The sequence below is a fragment of the Arachis hypogaea genome, chromosome 17 (genome assembly GCF_003086295.3).
Source record: "Arachis hypogaea cultivar Tifrunner chromosome 17, arahy.Tifrunner.gnm2.J5K5, whole genome shotgun sequence".
Classification (NCBI taxonomy): domain Eukaryota; kingdom Viridiplantae; phylum Streptophyta; class Magnoliopsida; order Fabales; family Fabaceae; genus Arachis; species Arachis hypogaea.
The window spans coordinates 17,605,337-17,623,380 of record NC_092052.1 but is presented as its reverse complement, the minus strand read 5'-3'; the positions used below and the strand labels follow the sequence as shown (position 1 = coordinate 17,623,380).

The window sequence follows — 18,044 nt, the reverse complement described above, 5'->3', positions numbered from 1 at the left end:
CAAATAAAATTATATATTTATAAAAATTTTATATACTTAAAATTATTAACTTTTATTCAAAAAAATTGGGGAACCAAGCCTATGCATTCGCCCTTTTAGATTCATTCTTGACTAAGAGATAAAGACTAAATTTTGTGTATAAAATTGAATTATATCTTAGTATTATGTTTAGTTCAAAATAAATATAAAAATTAAAATATAGATTTAAAATTTGAAAAATTAGATGAAAATATTTTTAAAAAGAAAGATTATTAAAATTTTAGTTTTTGTTTCTAAAAATTTCAGTTTTATGTGTCATTATTTTCTAGAGATATTGGACTAAAATTTTGACGAAAATTTTAGTTCTAATTTTTTGTCACTAAATACAATACTCAGTCTCAAACCCAATTCTAAAAAACAACCACAGTCTAAGCTGTTTCACCTCTAAGCATAATTGAAAACCCGAACCAATCCAACCGATCGGACCAAAAAACCAGTGACCCAACCTTAGGTCAATCCAGGCTGAACGTTGGATCGGACAAAAAACAAACTCGATGAAAACTATGTCTCTCCCTCTATTTACACACATAGGCACAACGTTGGGAGCTCACCTCAGTCACCTCGGTTCAATGCCACCGCATGCTCGCCGCCGTCGGCGCGCTTCTCGCCTGATCCTCCGCATCGTGCGCTCGCGAATCGCATCTCGCCTCTCTCCTCCATCTGTGATGTGTGCTCGAAAGCTTGCATCTCGCCGCGCCTCCACCGGTGAGTGCTCGAGCTGTGCTTCCTGCAGTCGTGCAGCGTGTCGTCCTCGTTCGCCATCACTGCACCCAACGCCTGGTGTGCTCCACTGTTCGTGTCTTACCTCTCTTCCTGCAGCTCCCTGGTGAGTGCTCGCGTCTCGTCGCACCTCCGCCCCTCTGTCGCCTCTCTTCCGTGGTTGTTGCTGCCTAAACTGCTGCTCATCATCCACCTTCTGCCTCTGTAACAACAGATGAGTATTTAATTTTTTTCCAGTTTTTTTTTTCAGGTTGATTTATTGATGTTATTGCTGTGAATTTTATTGTTAATTGGTTTATGATGCTGTTTAGAAATGAATATGGTGGTGGTTAAATTGAAAGGTTGAATTTTATTGTTGATTGTTTTATTGTTATGAATTTTATTGTTAACTTTTTGCTAATTATGAATATGATTTAATCGTTGAATATGCAGTGGTTATGTTAGTTGTTGAACTAGTTTATGAATTGATTTTGCTGATTATGAATATGGTTGATTGTTGATTGGTTTTGCTATTAGTTACTTAGGTGATTGATTTATACTGGCTGGTTGGTTGGTTTTTGCTAGTAAATACCCAATCTTTAAAATTACTCCTTAGACAGAGTTTACGGATAGTTATTCTTATTGTTATTCAACTGTAATTTTTTTTGGTGACTGAAATAAATTAAACAAAGAAAAACAAAACAAACAAAACAAGGAACTGCCTAAATAGAGGGACAGTCCCGTTCAAGACTACTCTTAAACTCCTCCCAAGGTGAAAGAAGCTCCACATGCGAAAGTTGTAACTTCATCGCCATCTTTGTCATAGTATCTACCACCGTGTTTGCATCTCTCATAATCAAACGAAAGTCAACCCGCCAATTCCAACGCATGATATCTCTTATTTTGAGCACCAGTGGATCAATAAACCCAAAACCATCTTGAGTAACAAGATTAAATGCTTCCACACAATCCGTCTCACAAATAACATCTCGTTGACCCACATCCCAAGCTAAGAGATATCCTCTCCAAGTAGCAAACAATTCTCCTTGAAGAATACTATTACTCTCAATCATTCCCAAACACCCCCTTTGCCAGCTCCCATTAAAATCTCTAATAACACAAGCAAAACCAACACTATCACCCGAACCAAAATAACTAGCATCACAATTAATCTTAAAAGTACCAATAGATGGGGGATTCCAAAAACCATTTAGAGTAGAGGAAAGGGACATACGTTGTAATTCAAAAATATTCCTAAGCTCCTTTTCTGAAGTTAATGCCAGACAAATCACTTTTTCCGGAGGCCAAGTTTCATGGGGATTAAAGATGTCATTATTCCTTACTCGCCATATCCACCAAAGTCCCGAAAAGAACTTGAACGGATGCTCTCTGCTATGATACAAGAACCAGTTCTTCAAATCCAAAGGATGACAAGAAATATCCAACCTATGCCAGACAAGCTGAGCTTTTGGACAATCCCGAATACAATGTAAAACCGATTCCTGGCAAGAAAGACATCTTGGACACCTATCCGATGACGACATCCCTCTTCTAAAGCGAAAACTTGCAGTAGGAAGAGCCTCCTTAAGACACAACCAAGCCAAAAACTTATGCTTTTCCGGAACAAGCTGACGCCAAAGCCAAAGCCAATTCTCCCGCTCCTCCCAACCAAACAGCTGCTTACACAACCACAAGTAACCATTGCGTGAGTCATAGACTTTGGCAGCAGACCCACTCCAATACCAACCCACTTCTGGACCTGCTTGTTCATCAAATATCCTGTATCCGGAGATTCGAATCAGAAATGTGAACATAATCCATCTCATTAGATAACCGTCCTTCTCTCCTCCAGCTAGAAAACCAAAAATTCTGGTTCAAATCTCCAATACACCAAGCAAACCCATCCTTCAACACTTCCCAAGCCTTGCAAAGACACCTCCAAATAGGAGAGTCCTTGTTCTTACGATAACTAAAACAGTCATATAGAGATGATCGGTATTTGGCATCCAACAATTGGACCCATATCTTGTTTGGCTGCTGGAAAAAAGTCCAAACTAACTTCCCAAGAAGAACAATATTTACACAATAAGGATCTCTAATCCCCAAACCTCCATATTTTTTTGGAGTAACCAGTACCTTCCAACTAACAAGATTCAATCCTCTTCCATCAACTTGTCCTTTCCAAAGAAAATTTCTCATCATAGACTCCAATTTACTAATGATTCCTTTAGGAAAAATAGAGACCTGCATCTGGTACGTGGGAATAGCAGCAGCAACAGAATTAACCAAGTAGAGCCTACCAGCCCGATTGAGTAAACTTCCTTTCCAGCTTGCTAGCCTACTCCGAATCTTATCCAGGACACCATTGAAAGCTGAACGAGTCACCCTAGAATGGCTAAGGGTAACTCCAAGATACTTGCCCAAGTCCTGGACAAATCTGATAGAGGATACCCCAGTAAAAACCTCTTTCCTAGTTGCAGAGACATTCTTGGAGCAAAGCGCTTTAGACTTCTCAACATTAATCTTCATCCCAGATGCTTTGCAAAAAGTCTCTAAAACCAACATCACATTTTGCACTTGTCTCTTTGTAGCTTTACAGAACAGAAGCAAGTCATCCGCAAACATTAAGTGGGATATTCTTGATCCCCCTCTAGAAATAGCAACCGGCTCCCACAAGCCCAAATCAACCTGATGACTAATAAAGCATGTCAATCGCTCCATACACAACACAAAAAGATAGGGTGACATAGGGTCTCCTTGTCTAAGACCTCGGCTAGGAGTAAAGCCATTCAGACGACTCCCATTCCAAAGAATAGATAAGGAAGAAGCAGTGACACAATTCATAATAAAATTAAGTGTAGGAATAGGAAAACCAAAGCTTTTAAGGGTATGAGCTAAAAACCTCCAGTCAACTCTGTCATAAGCTTTCTCCGGATCAATCTTAAATGCCAGTGTGCCTTTTTTTGATTTAGTCTTCTTCATAAAGTGGAGGACTTCTTGAGCAATAATGATGTTGTCAGGAGTTCCTCGTCCCGGAATAAATCCTCCTTGAAGCAGGCCAACAATCTCCGCAAGATGAGGATGAAGCCTATTAAAAAGGACCTTCGTGATGATCTTGTAAACTACATTGCAGAGACTAATAGGCCTGAAATCTTTCATAGATACCGGTGATTCAACCTTTGGAATGAGAACCAGTAAAGTCTCCAACATTCTCGGATCAAGAGGAACACCGGAGAATGCCTGCTTAACCATCTTCCAAACATCAAGACCAATGATCTCCCAATATTCTTTGAAGAAGAAAGCTTGAAACCCATCAGGATCCGGAGCTTTAAAAGAGTTCATGTGAAAAACAGCTGCTTTGACTTCCTCCATAGTAACTGGTGCCGTAAGGTTATTGCAAGCTTCCTCATTCAGAGAAGGAAGAGGCACATCACCAAGGCAACCCAAATCAACATCATCCAAATGACAGAATAAGCTTTTATAGAAAGACTCTGCTTCTTGACTCAGAACCTCTGGATCAGTTTCCCACACTCCATCCTTGAGAAAAAGGCCATGAATCTTATTATGCTTCCTTCGCACAAGAGTTTGAATATGAAAGAATCTTGTATTCCTATCCCCGAACTTTACCCACTGCTCTCTGGACTTTTGGAACCATAGGAGCTCTTCTTGCACTAGAGTATTATTATAATCATCAAGCAACTGTTGCTCTTTCTGACGCAAATAAATACTATCCACCACTTTCAAACGCTTTTGTAAATAATTAATCTGCTGCTCTAATTCACATTTCTTAACAAAAATGTTACCAAATACCTTCGAGTTAAACTCTAGTGAATTCTTCTGTACTTCCAAAAGCTTACCATGAATTCCTCTATTACCAGACTACCATGACTGGTTCACAATATCCCTATACCCAGGATGAGTAGCCCAAGCAGTAACAAATCGGAAAGGTCGATTCCCTTTAGGCTGAGGACGACCTTTACAACGCACCAGAATAGGGCAATGATCAGACTGAAGCCTATTTAAAACTTCTGCATAAGCCTCTGGAAAGATAGATAATCAACTACTATTTATACAGACTCGATCAATCTTTTTTGTCACATCAACATAATTTTTCACCCTCCTGTACCAAGAAAACCGCCTCCCAATAGTCTTCAGATCAAACAAACCACTATCCCCTAATGAAGTAGCAAACATGTCGGCTCTTTGATGAGAAAATTGACAGCCCTTAGATTCATGAGAAAATTTGACTTCATAAAAATCACCAAGAACAATCCAAGGTCCTTGAAAAACCATGGATTGTGCAACAAGATAATCCCAAATGAGAACCCTTTTATTAAATTGAGGACTGCCATAAATACCACTACACCTCCAAATTAAATTATCAAAGTGAACCTCAACAGTAACACTCTGATCAAAAGCATCAATGAACTTACAACAAACACCCTTCATAGAGGATAGAAACCAAATACCTCCCTTATGCCCCTCTGCTTCTACTATACCAACAGAGTGATACCCCAACCTTTCCCAAAATAATTTTAAATGTTGAAAAGGGGAGTGAGTTTCAACCACAATAAAGAAAACAGGTCTAAATTTCCTAACAAGTTCCTTACAATGCACCCGGGCTAACTTATTAGAAGCACCCCTAATATTCCAAACAATCATATTTAAACTATCCATAAATAATAGGGACAGAATAAATAAGAACATAAACTCTAAACAGAATCACCAACCTCAATAGGTGATTTGTCCTGCAGTACTGGCACACTCTGATCCTCAATAATTGCCACCTTTGGACCTCCTGACACTGCACCTACCATGCTTCCATCTACTAAGGTTTCCTCCGTTGTGCCACTATTTTTATCAATTGGCGAGTTCTGCAAGGAGGAAGGCCGAGGACGCTTCCGTAGAGAGATTCCACGACGTGCAGGAGTTCTGCGCGATGGAGATGGCGCAATTTCATGTTTTTCTTGCTTCCCCATCCTAATGCCAATTGATTTGCCTCCATCACCATGCAAATAGGGCCTTGGAACCCTTCTCGAACCAAACTTGTGCTGCTTTCCATCTTGGTCCTTCAAACCTGATGACTGGCCCATTGTGAATTTTCCCTTACGCAGCACTTGTTGCCAGCCCTCTCCATCATCCGTGCATGCCTCATTAACATGACCATCAGGCACGTGGGGAGCCAATGATCCCGTAACTACATCCTTCCCTTTAACAACTCCTAATTTCTCACCCAAATTACGAGGATTCTCACCCAAATCACGAGCTTCTGATTCAGCCTCTTGTTGAATCTCATGATTGTTGTGTGGCACTAATGTCGGGGATTCATTATTTTTTTCATCACCAAAGGCATTTCCGTTTCCTTCTAAGGACTCCTTCTCCATGCACAACGATTTATCATGCCCATACCGTGCACAAGTAGCACAAATCAACTGTAAACTCTCGTATTCCACTTCATAAGTCACACCCTCCACTATAATATGTTTGATTACAGGCAACTCAAGATTAATTTGAACACAAGCTCGGGCATATTTTCCTCTTTCTGCAAGCTTAGTAGCCAAATCTACTTTCACCGGAATCCCTATTGCAGAAGCAATTCGCAGCATTGCTTGTTCCTGGTAGCACCAAATTGGAAGTCCCGAGACTCGAATCCATACCAGCGTTGATCCAAAGGATTTTTCGCATGGCCTAAAATCCACATCCCATGGCTTTACTGCAACATAGTGACCGTCTATCAACCACGGGCCACCAAGAATGACTTTCTCACGATCCGCAGCAATATCAAATTTAACCAAAAAATATCCAAACCCCACATCCAACAAATCAAACCCTCCTTTGATGCGCCATACTATCCGAAGCTTATGCATGAGAGCCGTGTAGCCATAATGCTTATCTAGCACCTTGATCACGATGGCTTCCTTATAAGGTTCAGCTAGACAGCTCTTTGCCTCCTTGGTAAAACTGACACTTGGTGGACGAGAATCACCCTACTTACCTGTCACCGTCGCGATACCATTCCCAGATAAAGACCCTACTAATGCAAAGGCCTTAGACTTTTCTGCACCAATGACTTTATCTCTAAAAGAGATCTTGGATGGCTTTTCTAACCCCTCTCGAGAAGAACCCTCCTTAACACCGGATACACACCCACCCACGCTCTCCCCCTTATCTCTTCCGATGGCATGGCCATCTTCCTCACTGTGTTTCACCCTCAACCGCTCGCCCCCGCTTTCTCCTTCTCTCATTCTCCTTGAGTACGTACTCTTTCTCTGCTAGGGTTTTTTTTTGTTATTCAACTGTGATTAATTCATGAATTTGTCATTTTATAAATTTATTTTTTTATTTTAGAAGATCTAAATTAATTTTTTATATACGGGTTATCCATGATTGTGAAATGGCCGATGCAAAACAAAATCTTAGATATATATTCAAAAATTAAAACATCATTAGATATGAAATAATTGTTAATGTTATTATGGGAAGAGATAGATCGGAACTAATTGGCTTGGTTTCTCGAAAGAGACAAAATCGCACAATATTTTCAGCTTCGATCATCTGGAGAAACGATCATCACTTCCATCTCTATATCACTTCCTATGCACATTTTAATGATAAACCCCAATAAAAAGCAAAAGTTCATCCCAAAATAGTTGAACATATATGGTATAAAAGATCAAAGATCAGAGTATAAAATCATAACTGTTCTTGTATGGATACCTGGAGGGAGAGCTCGGTCCCTGAAAATCGACGCCGAGTTGTTATTTTCGGTGTCGACCTTTGAGCTTTGTGGTAATCCGAGCTTTACTCCAAGAGGATGTCCAATCGCGTAGAGTTTTGAGCAAGAAACAGGGGGAGTGTACCTGCAAAGGCACTCCAAAGCTTAAGTCAGTATTGAGAATTCAATGTATCCTTTTATGATGGAAGATCATACCTTTTATGGATGGCTATGTGCAAGTCGGTTATGCTTCTGCTTTATTGCCTGTATTAAAGAGCAATAATAAGGGTGAGATGTCAGGTTGGACGTTTCACAATTGGAAAATAGTCCGTTAAGCTGAGTTGTAACGTAAGTGGCCGATTAATGATGTTGATGGCCGATTAATGACTGTAATACCGAACTATAACGCCAGCTTTCTGAATGATAACGTGAATAATGCCGAGTTATGAATGATAATGCCGATTTATGATGTTGGATTTGTAACGGCCGGATCACAGCCCCAAGCTTGGCCTGGGAATATGTTTAATGAAGCAGGTTGAGCTTTAAATAATGTATCAGTCGGCTGCTGGATAGTTCGGCGGGTGGTTATGCCTTGTAGCCCCCAGTTCAAGGTGCTTTATTGAACAGTTATTGGGAGTATAGATGGTCATGATTAGGAGAGAGAAATAATTTAATGCACGCTGCAGAGTGTGCATGTTTCCAATGCAGTTTACAATTTTTGATGTAACTGATTTGACTGAAGGTAGTGGAATCGAAATATGTGGGTAAAGTGTGTTTAATTAAAACACTCTTGGAATCCTGAGGGGTTTCACTTGGGCTTTCTTTTATTTTTTTTGTTTATCAGAGGCATTTGGGAGCAAAAAATGAGTAAGAGAGGTATGTGCTAACTCCTCTGTTCTTCCTCCTGTATTTTTTTGTTTTTTCTTCTTCATCTCTTCTATCTGTTGTTGGTTTTTGATGGGGTTTGAAAGGGAGAAAAAAGAGAAGATTGATTGGTCCTATGACTGGGTTAATGAGGACGTAAAGAATTGTGTTTCTCTGTTTCTGGATGAAGATGCTGTGAAGCATATTGATAGTAGTAAGATTGTTAGGGTGGGTGCAGGGGTTCGGTTGGAGTTACTTCCCTGTTTTTTAGGTGACAGGGTTTTTCACAGAGGGGAGGGTTTTGAGTTTTTCTATATATATAGTAGTGTTTTGGAAGAGTTGAGGGTGAGACTTCCATTTATTGATTTCGAGTGTCAGGTGTTGAGGCAGCTAAATTGTGCGCCGTCCCAACTACATCCTAATGGATGGGCGTTTCTTCGAGCTTTTGAGGTTCTTATGGATTTTTTGGAAGAGGAACCAACAGTGGAGTTGTTCTTTTCATTATTTCAGGCTAAAAGGGTTTGGAAGGGGGTTGGGTGAATTTGAATAGTTCACCTCGTTTTGGTGTGTTCAAACTGTACAAATCTTCTTTCAAAAATTTCAAGGAAATGTATCTAAAAGTTAAGAATTCTGAGGGGGAGTTTCCTTTTTATATGGACGAGCATTTTGGGGAGAAGTTTCCGGTCTGGTGGTGTTCGGAGCTGCAGAGTATTTTGGGCCCAGAGATTATAAATGCACGGAATGAGTGTATCATAGAATACCTAACCGAGGCTGTTGATCGGAAAGAACTTATTTTGGTGTTTGATTTGCTTCAGTGGGAGGATAATAGGGAAGCCGTTATAGACTATTTAGGTAAGGGTTTGGATATTTTTGTTTTGAGTAAGGTCAATTTGTTTTGTAACTTTTTGTTTTTCAGGTGGAAAATATCCAGGAGTGTCTGCGGCGACTTTGAGGTCAAGGGTAAAAAGCAAAAAATTGGACAAGGAAGGTTCCTCGTCTAAGGTTGACAAGGTGGCAGGGGTGGGCGAGGTTAACCAACCCAAACCGGGTAGGAGGAAGGTCGTGGTGAAGAAGAGGAAGCATGCTTTGGTGGATTTGTCTGATGAGTCCAAGGATTTTCGAGACGAGGTTCCAACAGCTGAGCCAAACTTATTTTATGAGAATCAGAAGAAGTTGCATAACGTGGCTGAGCAGAGTGATGAGTCATCTTTGTGGGGGAAGGATTTTCCATATATGGCCGTAACGGATGAGGTTTGTCAAGGACCAGCCGATGTTACTTTGGCTGGTGAGGTTGGTGATGTTGTCATCGACCAATATATGCAGGTATGTGTATGATTGACTATTTTATTTTTGGTTTGGTATGTGTTTTATCTGTCTTTCCGTTTTCATTGAAGGTTGTCGGTCTTCGGCTTGCGAGTTTGGGACGCAGCCAAGAGAAGAAACATCGTCAAGTGGCTGAGCAGAAGCCAGATTTAAAGTTGGAGAAAAAGTTGAACTTAAAGAGTACAAAGGTTACAGAATTGGAGAAAAATGTAGCTGAGCTTGATAAAGAGCTGAAATTGACGTAGGAGAATTATGCAAAAGAGGTGGAGGATGTTAAGAAGAAAGAGGCTGATCTGTCGAATATGACTACTCATATAGAGGAGTTGACTTTTGAGTTAAAAAATTTAGAAAAGAGTAAAGAGACAACTATCCTAGATTCTTTTCTTGAGGGGTTTGAGCGAGTTTCGCTGTAGGTGAGGTTCTTAGCTCCTAGCGTTGATTTTGATCAGATGGATCCAGGGAAGATTGTCCGGGATGGGTCCATGGTTGATGATGATGGTGCTGAAGAAGAGGGGGATGAAAATGTTTGATATGAATTTGGTTTGTTTGTGTTTTGTTTTTTTTTGTTTGTAAACTAAGTTGCTCCTGTGTTGGGCTTTTGTGCTTATGACTGATATTTTGCTACTGTTTTTTGAAGAAAACATACTTGGATGTTTCTGTTTACATGCTGTTTCTGCATGTTATAATATAATATTATTACTGTATAATAAGTGGATTTTTATCTGGTATGTGGGTTTGGGTTGGAGCCTAAATGTTTTAGGTAAAATTTTTTGTAATGGTGAAATGCCATTAATTTGATTGAGAAATGTTATAGGAAGGCTGAGTAGGCCGAGTTTGGATGCCGATTCATAGGCATGATAATAACTGTATTCTGTTTTAGTGGTCGGCGATGATTTTGATTAAGATCGGCTATCTGTTTTGACTGAATTATCGGATTTCGAGTTAGATCGGATATTTGTCTGATTGAATGATCAGATTCTGAGTTAGATCGGATATTTGTCTGATTGAATGATCAGATTCCGATTTAGATCGGATATTTGTTTGATTGAATGTTTCCGAATGATCGGTTTTCATATTAAGATCGGTTATCAGATTGAATCATTGTATCCGAGTGATCAGGTTCCGTTTTAAGGTCTGCAGTCGGATTGACTGATTGTGTCCGAGTGATCGGATTCCATTTTAAGGTTGGCAGTCGGAATGACTGATTTTATCCAGAGTGATTGGATTCCGTTTTAAGGTTGGCAGTCGGAATGACTGATTCTATCCGAGTGATCGGATTCTGTTAAAGGTCGGATATTGGATTGACTGAGATTTCGAATGACCTATTTTGGCATATGATCGGTGTTGATAGTATCCGAATGGTCGGAATGATAGTATAGGTCGGCATCATATGTTTATAGATGAAGCGAAAATGGAGAAAATAATGATTTGATAAAATAAGAGATTTATTTATTGAAGAACCCTTGATTTCAAAGGCCCAGGTAGGCTACCTCGTTAAAACCTCTCCAAGCAAAACCCTTGTGGAAAAAATCTTGGTAGTAGGAAAAAGAGTACTGGCCTGTCCCTGGTATTAACTGTAATATAACTTTAAGGAAGATACATTCCAAGTATTAGGGAGATCTTTACCCTTTAGGGTTTGTAGTCGGTAGGCTCCATTGCCGATTACTTCTGTAACTCGATAAGGGCCCTCCCAATTAGCTGCTAGTTTGCCATGTGCTAATGGTTTCCTAGCTTGTTCTATTTTTCTGAGCACAAGGTCGTGGACTTGGAAAGACCTTGGTTGAAGTCTCTGGTTATATCTTCGAGCTATGTGCTGTTGTATGGCCAAATGTTTGACTGCTGTTGATGACCTTATTTTCTTCTGCGAGGTCAAGTTCGGTTTGCCGAGCTGTGTCTTTTGTAGTCTGGTCGGCTAGTTCATTGCGTAGTGAGTATTGGGAGATCTCCACGGGTATCATTGCGTCGAACCCGTAGACTAGCCGGAAGGGTGTCTCCTTTGTTGTTGAGTGGACAGTGGTGTTGTATCCCCATATGATCTCTGGGATAAGCTCGGCCCAGAGGCCTTTTGCTTCGTCTAGTTTCTTTCTTAGAGCGTGTAGTATTACTTTATTTGCAGCTTCAGCTAACCCATTTGTTTGTGGGTGCTCTACTGATGAAAAGTGTTGTTTGATTTTCAAGTTCTGCAAGAAGGATGTGAATTTTTGATCGGCAAACTGGCGACCATTATCTATGATAATGTGCCGAGGAATGCCGAATCGACAAATAATATATTTCCAGACAAAGGAAAGTATTTGTTGTGATGTAATCTTGGCTAGAGGTTGTGCCTCTATCCATTTGGAAAAATAATCAATTGCTACAACCAGAAATTTTACCTGACCTGCTGCTGTGGGGAAAGGGCCGAGGATATCTATGCCCCATTGGTTGAACGGCCAACTTATCTCAGAACAGTGTAGGAGTTTGGCCGGGAGATGTGTCATCGAACTGTGTTTCTGGCAGTTATTACAACTTTTAACTTTTGCTTGACAATCCTGTCGTATTGTCGGCCAATATAATCCAGCTCTGAGGATTTTTGAAGACAGACTTCGGGCTCCGAGGTGTGTACCACATATCCCTTCATGCGCCTCAGCAAGTGCAAGCTCGGCTTCTGTTCTACAAAGACATTTAAGTAATGGACGAGAGAATCCTCGTCTATATAGGCAATTATTATAAATTGTAAAAAAGGAGGCTTGTCGGCGGAAGTGTCGAGCATTTTCGACGTCGCCTGGCAAGATTCCTGTATAGAGATATTGTATGTATGGAGATCTCCAATCTACTTCCTGTGTTACACTTAAGATTTGTGTTAGTTCAATGCTTGGCTTGAGCAGTGTTGACTGATAAAGTGATGACCCATTTGGTTGAGTGCTGGCGAGTTTAGACAGAATGTCAGTTCGGCCATTACTCTCCCTTGGTATGTGCTGTATTTCATATTTAGAAAATTTTGAAAGTAAATTTTGTACGATATCCAGGTATTTAGAAAGCAAAGGGTTCTTTACTTGGTATAAGTTGTTTACCTGCTGGACGATAAGTAAGGAGTCGCAATATACCTTAAGTTCGGTGATGTTTAGGTCGGCAGCGAGTCTAAGGCCGGTAACTAGCGCTTCATACTCATTTTGATTGTTGCTTGCTTTAAAGAAAAAATTGAGGGAATGTTCGATGACGTTGCCGTGGCTATCATCAAGAATGATACCTGCTCCACACCCTTGTGGGTTCGAGGACCCATCAACGTATAAAGACCATTTGATGTAGTCTTCAGCTGTACTTGGTACCGAGAATTCGGCGATAAAGTCGACTAAAAATTGGGATTTAATGGATGCTCGACCTTCGTACTTGATGTCAAATTCTGATAGCTCCACGGACCATTTGACTAGTCAGCCAGCCAGCTCAGGTTTTTGAAGGACTTGCCACAAAGGATGATCTGTCCGAACATGGATTTCATGGCTCTGAAAATATGGTCGGAGTCTTCTGGCTGAGAAGACAAGGGCTAGGGCAAGTTTCTCAATGCTCGGATATCGAAGCTCAATATTCTGTAATGTTTTGCTGGTAAAATAGATCGGGAACTGTTTCTTTTCCCTTTCTGCAACAAGAGCGGAGCTTATAGCCCAGTTAGTGATAGATAAATATAAGAATAATGGTTCCCCTTGTAAGGGGGTTTGTAAAATTGGTGGCTTTGAAAGAGTTTCTTTGATGGTTGTGAATGCCTGTTCGCAGTCATCAGTCCATTGGAATGCTTTTTTCTTTTTTAAAGTTTAGAAAAAACATAAAGATTTAGAAGCTAGGCAAGGTAAGAATCTAGAGAGTGTAGCAAGTCTTCCTGTTAACCGCTGGACTTCCTTGATGGTGTGTGGACTTGTCATGTATAAAATAGCTCGGCATTTTTCTGGATTTGCCTCAATACCTCGGCTAGTGAGTATGAAGCCGAGGAATTTACCGCTCTGAACCCCAAATGCGCACTTTTCGGGATTTAACCGCATGTTGTATTTTCTTAGCTGTCCGAAGATTTCTGTGAGGTCATTTAGGTGATTGTTGTTGATCTTAGTCTTGACAACCATATCGTCCACGTAGACCTCAATGTTTCTGCCTATCTGTTTGGCGAAGACTTTGTCCATTAGACGTTGATATGTTACACCTGCGTTCTTAAGACCAAATGGCATGACTTTATAACAATAGTTTCCATATTCAGTAATGAAAGCTGTCTTATTTTGATCAGATGGATGCATTTGGATCTGGTTATAGCCAGAATATGCATCCATAAAGCTGAGTTTTTCATAACCAAAGGCATTATCAACTAAGCAATCAATAGAGGGTAAAGGATAGGAATTTTTGGGGCATGCTTTGTTGAGATTGGTGAAATCAACACACATGCGCCATTTACCGTTATATTTTTTAACCATGATGATATTCGCCAGCCATGTTGTGAATCTGATTTCTCGGATGAAGCCTGCGTGGATGAGCTTCTTGGTTTCTTCTAGGGAAGCTTGTTTTTGGTCATAGCCGAGATTTCTCTTTTTCTGTGCTATAGGTCGGACAGATGGATCTAATGCCAACTTGTGTGATATGATGGATGGATCGATGCCTGGCATATCAGCTGGGGTCCATGCAAACAGGTTGGCATTTTGCTGTAAGAATGCTCGGAATGATGATTTTTCTTCTGAGGATAATGTTGAGCCGACGTATGTGAATTTGTCTGTGCTTTCTGTTAAATAGATTTTATGCAGGTCTTCTGTTGGGGTTGGTCTTTCAAGTGTTCCCGCTCTGGGATCAAGGTCGGCCAGGATTGGCAGGTCGTTCATGCTGCCGATGTTGTGAACATGGGCTTTTGTGTTTCGGTTAGGTCTTTTGAGACTATTGTTGTAGCACTCCTTGGCTTCTCGGGCATCACTGTGAATGGTTGCAATTGTGTTATCCTGCAAAGGAAACTTAACACAAAGATGAATTGTAGATACTATAGCGCCGAACATATTTAAGAAAAGTCGGCCAAGTATTAAATTGTAAGGACTGAAGCAATCAACAACTAAGTATTGAATGTCTGAAGTTTTTGACGAAGGAAACTCACCGAGTGTGGTTTGTAACCACACAGAGCCCATTACCGGGACTCGCTCACCTGAAAAACCTACTAGGTCTCTAGTAGAAGGTTGGAGGATGTTGCTGCTCAATTTCATCTGCTGGAATGTGGAGTAAAATAGGACCTCGGCACTGCTTCTAGGGTCTACCAACACCTCTTTTACTAGGAGATCTCCGAGTTGCAGGGAGATTACGACCGGGTCATCGAGATTTGCTATACTGTTGTTATGATTGGCTGTCTGGAATGTTATCTGCGGGGAGTGTGGTAGTGTCTGCTGTTGAATTTAATCAGCATTGATGGAAAGCATAGCTCGGTAAGATCTCTTTCTTGTCGAGCTTGTGGCTCCTCTACCTGCAAAACCTCCGGAAATACAGTTAATTATACATGTTGGTTGTTCGGGATGGTTGTTGTTCGGTCGGTCTTTATCTCGGCCATGTTGTGTGGTCGAGCTTTGGTCTCTAGAGGGGGGGTGCTCGCCGCTGTTTGTGGCCGCCGATGTATTTGTCCAGGTGACCTTGTCGAGCTAGTCACTCCAGTAGGTCTTTGGCGATAACACAGTCGTCGGTAGTGTGTCCGTGCTTCTGGTGGAAAGAGCAGTATTTTGATCGGTCCGCGCCTTTTGAATCTGGGTAACTGCCGGCTTTTCTTGGTGGCTTGATTAATTTTGAATTCAAGATTTCCTTGATGATATCGTCGCGCTTAGTGTTGAATTGAGTGTAGGACTCATATCGCGAAGTCGGTTTAAAGTTCTTCTTTTTGTCTCGAGTTTTGTCGTCATCTCTGTAATGAGGTTTTTCTGTTTTCCGAGCTTGCCGGAGTTCCTCGATGTAGATCTGACCTTTTGCCTTTTCGCGGAACTCGGGCATAGTCTTAGGTTTTGCCACAGCAATAGTTTTCTGGAATTTTCCTGGTCACAATCCACTTTTTATGGCGTGTAGTTCCACCTCAGGGTGGAGGTCGGGTATACTTATAGCTATCTTTGTGAAGCGCGTCATGTAGTCTTTGAGGCTTTCGTGCTGGCCTTGCTTGATTGTGTTCAAGTAATCGGAGTCATGTAGGTAGATGGCTGATCCAGCAAAGTACTCCTCAGGGCTTTGATATGTCTCAGAATCGAGAAATAGAACATGCTGGCAAAGAACAAAACCAATCAAGTGCAGGACCGTCTAAATAAGATGGAAAGCAACGACATAAAACTTTATCAGATGTACCGTTTACTATCATTATTGAGGTGAACTTCTTGATGTATTTCTTCGGATCACCTAACCCATCATAGGGAGTTAGGGTGGTCGGCAGAGTAAACCTCCGGGGTAGCACGAAGTTCATCACCTCAGCCGTGAATGGTCCAGGGGAGCTTTCCTGATCATCATTCTCGTTGTCTTGCCGAGCTTCCTCATTATGCTCGGGTTGCTCCTCTTCTTGCCGAGCAGTGTCTGAGACGTGTGTTGGCCCTGACTGCTTCTCGGCTTCTTCTGTTCGTTCTTGCCGATCATTGTTGTTTTCGATTCGGGTGTTATTCAAGTTGGCAATTTGCTGTGCCATTCTTTGGTTTTCCTCGGTCATGCATTGGTTGGCTTGCTGTAACTCGGTCACCATCTGAAGGAGTTCGGATGGTGTGGGTGGAAGTCGTTCATCCATGACTCAGGCGAGAATCTCGAGGCCGATGATATATGGAAGGGATTATATTCTCGGCCCCATGGTGGGTGCCAATTGTTCTTGTATGGATACCTGGAGGGAGAGCTCGGTCCCTGGGAATTGACGCCGAGTTGTTATCTTCGGTGCCGACCTTTGAGTTTTGTGGTAATCCGAGCTTTACTCCAAGAGGATGTCCAATCGCGTAGAGTTTTGAGCAAGAAACAGGGGGGAGTGTACCTGCAAAGGTACTCTGAAGCTTAAGTCAGTATTGAGAATTCAATGTGTCCTTTTGGGATGGAAGATCATACCTTTTATGGATGCTATGTGCAAGTCGGTTATGCTTCTGCTTTATTGCCTGTATTAAAGAGCAATAATAAGGGTGAGATGTCAAGTTGGACGTTTCACAATTGAAAAACAATCCGTTAAGCTGAGTTGTAACATAAGTGGCCGATTAATGATGTTGATGGCCGATTAATGACTTTAATACCGAACTATAACGTCAGCTTTCTGAATGATAACGTGAATAATGCCGAGTTATGAATGATAATGCCAATTTATGATGTTGGATTTGTAACGGCCGGATCAATAACCAAACTTGCAGAGCAATTTCATTTGTTTAGAAGAATAAAAACATAACAAAAGAAGCACAAATCAGATATCAGAAAAATTTGCATTGTCGTAAGGGACCAATTCAAGGAGAGAAATTGTGACTGTAAACAGGAACGAATGAAGCCACTTAATTTCAATAACCCAGATCATCCATATTGAATCACCAAAAATATAACATAATGCGGAAGCGTACCTTTACTCATAAAAATCAGAAATTGATGGAAGGATATGGATCTTGTGGTTCTTTCGATCTTCCTCAACCAAAGTCTTCTGTATTCCTAGGCGGCTGAATTGCAACTCTTTTGATGGGGGAAAGAGCAACAAAGGTGGCTTTGGTATATTGGGGACCAAAACCCTGAAGGCACTATTTATATTTGAGCATGACACCCATTAAACCCTAAAGCCCAAATAAAATAGTATCTAAAGTCCAAAAGATAATATATCTAAAATCCAAAAGATAATTATCTAAAGAACAAAAGATAATATATGGTTTTATTCTCATTTAGTTCCAAATCAAAAGTAATAATGACTTATTCAATTTAGCATTTATAACAATAAATGAGATCACATTATATAAGTCATTTAATTTGAAATAGTATAATTTGTGATTACAATTAATATATGTATTGCCCACAAACGAATTAGAAAATTAAAATAATTTCCTAACAATCTCCCACTTGGGCTATACATATATTCTTTCTTGACATAATCACACCTTATAAACTTTATGCGCGCATCTAAATGCTATTTCTCTCATTACTTTAACAATCTGGTCCGTCTCATATATTAGATATGGAATTACCGCAGCTTTTATCATATTAATGTCGTGACTAAACCACGACAATCACCATCCTAATATACTTAACGGCATAGATCAAATTTGGATGAGTAATATGGAAATTACATGCCAAGTGATCTCATGCATGTCTATTTCCAGCCTGTTCAACTTTAAAACTTTATTGAGATCAAACACAATACAAATATTGCAAAATGAACATTTCACATAACATGAAATAAACCATCAACTTAATTCTGCAGAAAAATAACTCAATATCCGTCATA

General features: G+C 40.5%; 1 non-coding gene across 1 annotated transcript; it reads right to left on the bottom strand.

Moving 5' to 3' along the window:
• Positions 1–7,223: 7,223 nt before the first annotated feature.
• Positions 7,224–7,318, bottom strand: LOC112768423 (small nucleolar RNA Z103). Its single transcript, XR_003185855.1, has one exon. It is a non-coding gene; the product is annotated as a small nucleolar RNA Z103 (small nucleolar RNA).
• Positions 7,319–18,044: the final 10,726 nt, after the last annotated feature.